Raw genomic sequence first — 7,435 nt, forward strand, 5'->3', positions numbered from 1 at the left:
ATTAATAAATTAGGGAGCAATCCCTTGAAACATGTTCGACGCTCACATAGGGTCGGGTGACGGGCGAGAAATGTTCCGTGCAGCATATACACCATAGGGGGATCTTCTTCTGATATACCTTCAATGACGAAAACATCCACAACCTATTGCTTGCAAAGCTGGCGACACCATATTTACCGAAAGTCAAAGCACCGAACCCGAGATTTATTGATGCGGAAGCTGTGGTAGGCGGCCCGGATTTATCGCGATGCATTTTTCTAGTGATGATTCGGAAAGACCCCGGACAAACCGAGCCAACCACTGTAATTTTGCCCAAATGCAGCCGACTAGTAGGGATCTTGGCTTACTTCAAAGGAAACAAGTAGAGAACTTAAAATAAAAAAAAAAAAAACATGATAGTTTGAATTTTTCTTGGTACATTAATAAGTTCAAGAGGACATGATATAAATAAAGATATCACCATATTTTGTTTAATCGAAGACAAGAATTGGTTTATCAGTCCACAGATTGTTAGCTGATTATTGATCTTCCAAATGCTTAACAGTGGCATCTGATTCCAATGTACGAACCCATAAAACCCGAATAATCGATTGCACATAAAATCAGATTTCAGGATGTTGTTACTAGGATGTCCAAGCAACACCTTCAACACCACCTTCAGAATCACAAGCAGCGAAAGAAAACTATAAATTAATAAAAACTATGAAAAACCTGAATAAAATAAACTAATAAGCAAAATAAAGTAGACTCAAATATTGAAAAGCAATGACAAAAACTTTTACTATAAAACAAATCAAAGAATTTTACAATCTCTAACTATTGAATTATTATAAAATTAAATTAGTTCTCAAACGATATTTGATGGAAAATATAAAAACAAATCTAATCTCCTAAAAATTCTATATGAAGCGATATGAATAAGGAAAAACAAAGTAAGGAGATATCTTTGACGACCTAATCAAGTCAATTAACAAGCGAACAAGATCTTAACGGGTCGATGTGCTTTCAGGAACGTCGAGGACACGCACAATTCACTTAGATCTCGGTTCTTGTTCGATGCTCTTTCTCACATTCGTTATTCTCTATATCTCATTTTTTATTCTTCAATCTGCTCTTTCATATTTAACGTGAAGTCCACCCTACAAAGATAGAAAATAAAGTTTAAATTAAAAGACATATACAAACTTAACTATGAGATAATATTTTTAAGCACGATTCAAATAATCAACCTCCTAGCAAAAATAAATCTTGTACGTCAATTCCGCTTAATCAATTTCTAATTTAAAATATATCAATCACTTATAACGGAATATATATCATAAATATCTTAACTATCAATCCAAAAAAGAAAAACACATAAAGTCAATCTTTTTTAAAACATGAAAAGAAATCAATGAATTATTCCTTTTAATTTCTCTTTTTTGATTTTTTGGACAAAACATATGAAGTTCACATAAAAACAACTCTCTTTTAATCAAAACTCCCCTGAATATAAATATCTATTTCTCCCCCTCAATCTAAGCAACGATGTTGGATAAGATGTTGACAACATCTTTGCACAACACTTAAAATTAACAATATTAGGGAATAGAACACAACACTCAGAAACACATGAGAGAGAGAAAAAAACTTTGATTAAGGTCAAAACAGGAAGGAACACATTAAACACAAGCAAGATTAGACTTAAGAAAAGCAGAATGCATAAACTAATTAAACTAGAATTGGTTGCTGGAGGAATCTTCAGCATGAGCATCAACATCGACATCTACATCTACTCCTTTTTTTGTCCAGAAGAGGGACAACTCCAAGCAAGGTTTCATAATTGGCTTTACCAAAGTCAACCGACTATCTAGGTCATCCTAATAAAAACTCCTGGAACTAACCAACTGCAACCAAGTAATCACCCAGAAAATCATTATAGTTGAACACAGATCAACTACACACTGGACTTATCTCAAAGATCAAATATCACTGATTCAAGTTCTGCACAATTCTTATTACAATCATGTGGGGAACTCGGGTTGCTAATCTCATCTTAGGATAATTAATGATTAATAAAACAATTAATCAAGAATTTAAAATAATATCAAACCAAGAGCTAAATTTTATTTTTTTTTTAAAAAAAAACAGCACCTCGCTCGATCGAGCAAATTCCAGCCGATCGAGCGAGCTAGGAGTTCAAACTCTCGGGTCTGAAATATTTTTGGCCGCGCTCGATCCCACGAACTCACCCAATCGAGCGGGCCTCAAATTCAAATTCTCTATTTGAGAAAATTACATGCCGCGCTCGATCCGACGAATTCACCCGATCGAGCGGGCACTCTGATTCAAAAATTCCGCAGAATCATTTTTTGCTGTTAAAACATGGAACAAGACATGAATCATCTACAAAATTGATCCCAAACATGAAATTTAAATCTAAAACATATATAAACATATGTACGAAGTCTTTAGCATCATATCAATGCAATTCTTACATCAAACATTCAATTCAAAATTCGTTAAACTAACAATATTCAACCAGACATTAGAAGTGTTTCAAGTATAAACTTCTCTTAACAAGTTTGTTGTATTCTACAGCACAACGTCAACTAAAACCCGAGTTCTCACGTGCTAAACTCTTTCCCGAGCTGTCAATGATGTCTCTGACTAGCTCTTGCCCCCTCTGTTGCCATGCACACATACAAAACAAAGTAACAGCCGGATAAACTCCGGTGAGAAATCATTCTCAGTATAATCGACATATAAAGCGTTAAATAAATCATATCGACTCATATCATAATCGACTCAACAATAGAGTAAATAACGCATATATCGATCAAGAATTGATTCATATATCGTCGTAGCCATCAAGATTCGTAATCGATCTTGACATGAATATCCATCTATCGTAGTCGTCTCAGACTAGAAAATAAGATCGCCTCAGATCTTGGCATAGAATCAATTCAATATAATATCATATCTAATCATATCGACTCAAACTCAAAGATCCACTACCTGAGATTGATCGACAACATCAAAATCAAATCAAATCAATAAACAAGTATGTGATTTTGACGGGACAACTCAAGAAACTTCATTCTGAGTTTCAAATCTCTGACTCGCGATGTCGTCTTATACCTTCTGGTTTTCTCGGTTTTGAACGCTTCAAATCTGAAACATAACATCAAAACATTCATATCAAACTTCATTCAACTCTATCATTTCAAAATCGATTCAAAATCATCAATATATCTTCAATTCAAAATCACTTCAACCTCGACTTCTTCTTCTTCGGTTCGAATTCCAGTTCTTGAGTCGTTAGCCTTCAAAACTGCTCTGAAATTGAAGAATAAAAATACTACAACATCAACAACATCTCTAAGAACGTCTCAGCTCAGCCATCGGCTATCAAAACGATCTCAAAACACAAATCGACAGCGTAGCGACTAAAAATCGGTAACCGACAAAATATCAAAATCAATATAAATCTCATATACTTCAAATCAACATGTAGCGGCAAGATAACATCATATATCCTCATATCAGCAGCTATAATCATCAACTATATTCTGGAATTCATGATTATATACAAATAAGATAAACTCTTTGATCCGGTTCCGAATATATCGCGCATATGAACCTCAAGAACATACATAGAGCATAAAATCTGATCTCTGCAACATTTCCATCTTCAAACCATGCCAAAATAAATAAAAACTTACACGAAATCAAAGCCCTTGTCGCAAGGATTTCAAAAAAATTTTCGGAATCGAAATCGGACGATTAAAAAATTATGGGGTTTTGAAAATCGAAAAATTAAAAGACATAGGAAGGTTTCGGCTTCTCTGCTTAAAACTTTCTGACAACATATATGGAATACACGCATACATGCTAACAAATCAAATAATAATATGATAACTTCAAGCCAAATTGAATTTTAGCCCCTCAATTCTTTAGTATTTTCAATTCGGTCCTCGGCCCTTTTTTACATTAATTTTTAATCCTAAATAATTTAAGAATATTAGAATTTAAATCGAAACTATAAATATTCTCAAATTAATATACTCGGATTAAAATTAAATAAGTTCGAATTGAATCAAATAATCCTGGTTTTAAATTAAATAATTCCGGGCCTTACATTTCTCCCCCACTAAGACATGAGTTCATCCTCGAATTCATAAACAATATAGATATGCAGTCTGAATACTCATAAGAATAAATAACAACAGAAAACTGAATAAGAACTCACATAAGTGGAATAGATAGGAAAATCTTTGTCTCATGTCATCTTCTACTTCCCACGTCGCCTCTTCAACTCCATGCCGACTCCATTGAATCTTCACCAATGGAATGGTCTTTGTTCGGAGTTGTTTTACCTTCCGATCAAGTATCTGAATCGGTCTTACAAAATAGCTAAGAATTTCATCCAATTCAGCTTCATCAGGTTGAAAGATATGAGATTCATCAGGTTGATACTTTCGAAGCATCGAGACATAAAATACATCGTGTATACCAGATAAATATGTAGGAAGAGCTAGTCGATAAGCAAGATTGCCTATCTTCTTGAGTATCTCATACGGCCCAATAAATCGTGGAGATAACTTTCCTCGCTTGCCAAATCGTACGGTGCCCCTGAACGGTGAAATTTTCAAGAACACTCTATCTCCCTGTTCAAAAGATAACGGCCGGCGTCAAACATTCGCATATTTGGCTTGTCTATGCTGCACTGTTCTCATTCTATGCTGAATCAACATTACCTTCTCAGTCATCTGTCTGATCATATCTAGTCCCAATTCAGGCACCTCTGACACATCATTCCAATACAATGGCGATCGACACTTTTTTCCGTACAATGCTTCAAATGAAGCCATCTCTATACTCGTCTGATAGCTGTTATTATATGAAAACTCTACAAGTGGTATTGAATCTTTCCATGTAGTACCAAAATCAAGTACTACAGCTCTAAGCATATCCTCAAGAGTCTGAATAGTTCGTTCAGATTGTCTGTCGGTTTGAGGATGATAAGCAATACTCAAATGTAAACACGTACCTAGAGCTTGATGTAGGCTATGCCAAAAGTGCGAAGTAAATCTAGGATCACGATCAGATACAATCAACTTTGGCACACCATGTAATCGTACCACTTCTCGAACATATAAATCTGTCATTTGATCATGGCGATAAGTCATTCGCTATGGAATAAAACATGCAGATTTCGTCAACCTGTCAATGATCACCCAAATAGAATTGCATCCTCGGGATGATCGTGGAAATTTTGTCACAAAGTTCATAGAAATGTGATCCCATTTCCATTCAGGAATAGATAGACTCTGTAATAAGCCACCTGGTTTCTTTCTCTCAGCCTTCACCTGTTGGCAGTTCAGACATTTTGATACAAATTTAGTTACATCAGACTTCATTTGCTTCTACCAGTACTGATTTTTCAAATCATTGTACATTTTTCTGCCTCCAGGGTGAATACTAAATTGACTACAATGGGCTTCCTTCAAAATATTATGTCTCAAATATGAAAGATCGGGAACAACAATTCGGTTGTTCACATACAGAATATCATCATCATTAACCTTATACTCAGACTGATGTCCTGATCTGATCATTTCAATCGATTTCTGAACAATCAGATTAGATTTCTGTGCTTCTTTGATTCGAATCAACAGTTCTGGCTCAGCACTGATAGCACAAACTCTCATTGGTCTTCTATCTGTCTCAAATATTAATCCAGAAATACGGCAATATTCAATCAAATGAGATATACCTATAGTAAACAAGGATAAAGCACATACCTTTCTACTTAGGGCATCTGCTGCTGCATTTGATTTCTCTGGATAATATTTGATTTCACAATCGAAATCTTTCAATAAATCGAGCCATCTTCTTTGTCTCATGTTCAGTTCAGATTCTGAAAACATATATTTCGAACTCTTGGGATCAGAAAAGATTTCAAATTTCTCACCATACAAATAATGCCGCCAGATCTTTAATGCAAAGACGATAGCTGTCAATTCAAGATCATGAATTGGATATCTAACTTCATGCGATTTCAGTTGTCGTGAGGCATAAGCAACAACATGTCCTCTCTACAACTCACGGTATAGGAATGTTAAAACTGCACCTCCCCAGCTGTAAGATTTTATTCGATCAATATTCCGAAGCAGTTGTAAAAATATCAATCTAGCCGATCCTCCTTGATAATTTGGTAGCATTATTCCTCCGATAATCATCAATGCTACACATCGACTATATTTTACAACATCAACCTCGGAGCTATTATCTTCAATATGTATGGAGATGCAGTTTTCGTATAAAGCGGTCATCGACAAGTGACCACCTTTGAAATATGAGGCTAATGGCGTAAATCCCAATAAATTGAGACATATGTGTTGCCATTCTCCCACTTTGTGCGAAGCATCTACACCAGATACAGGCTCACCATCAATTGGTAAACCCCAAATAATAGAAACATCCTGCAACGTGATAGTCGCCTCACCGCATCTAAAATGAAAATGTGTGAGTTTCACGTCTCCATCGTTCGACCAGAGCAGTAATCAAATGGTTATCATAAACACGAAATCCACATTGCAGAACACCTAAAAATCCCATATGGTGTAAATATGCTTTCACACGGCTATGGAAGCCATTCTCCAGATACAATTTCCAAATCAAGTTGTCCGATCGTTTGACTCGAATAATTTCATCGATCGTTTGCGAAGAAACTACTGATGATATGTGTGATTCTTGCAAATACAACACGCTGGGATCTTCTATTCTCGACATTCTGAAAAAAAATAAAAATCTACAATCATTAATCAACAAAAAAATTATATAATAAACAACTGATACAAAATTTTCAAATATTATTATATACTTATCAAGTTACGTACCTGAAATGATTCTCGCAGCCAATCAAACAAAGAGGAAGAAAATATAATTCTGAAAGCTACGCAACCAACCAAATAAAAAAAATAAAACAAAAGCTTCTCAAATTTTCGCAACCTCCACAAACAACACAAAAACAATGATTACAATAAAGCAAACAACAAAAAAAACCAATTGAAAAAATATATATAATAAAAAACATGCATCACGTTACGTACCTGAAATTCGCAAAGCTTCGCAGCCAATCAAACAAAGTAGAAGAAAAAATAATTCCAAAACCTACGCAACCAACGAAATAAAAAAATAAAAAAAATCTTATCAAATCTTTTCGCAACCTACGCAGACAACACAAAAAAAAGGATTATAATAAGGCAAACAACAAACAAAATCAATTGAAAGAATATATATAATAAAAAACATGCATCACGTTATGTACCTCAAATTGTCAAAGCTTCGCAGCCAATCAAAACAAAGAAAAAGAAAAAATAATTCCAAAACCTGCGCAACCAACGAAATTAAAAAAACAAAAAAACAAGTGAAGAAACGAAGTGAAGGC

General features: G+C 34.7%; 1 long non-coding RNA gene across 1 annotated transcript; it reads right to left on the bottom strand.

Annotated features, from left to right (window-relative positions):
• Positions 1-2,530: 2,530 nt before the first annotated feature.
• On the bottom strand, positions 2,531-5,313 carry LOC140894312 (uncharacterized). The gene is made up of 4 exons (XR_012153782.1): positions 4,232-5,313; positions 3,258-3,318; positions 2,998-3,153; positions 2,531-2,665 (listed from the first exon to the last, which is right to left on the bottom strand). It is a non-coding gene; the product is annotated as an uncharacterized lncRNA (long non-coding RNA).
• Between the last annotated feature and the right edge of the window lie 2,122 nt (positions 5,314-7,435).

The sequence above is a fragment of the Henckelia pumila genome, chromosome 4 (assembly GCF_033568475.1).
Source record: "Henckelia pumila isolate YLH828 chromosome 4, ASM3356847v2, whole genome shotgun sequence".
In the NCBI taxonomy this organism is placed as follows: Eukaryota; Viridiplantae; Streptophyta; class Magnoliopsida; order Lamiales; family Gesneriaceae; genus Henckelia; species Henckelia pumila.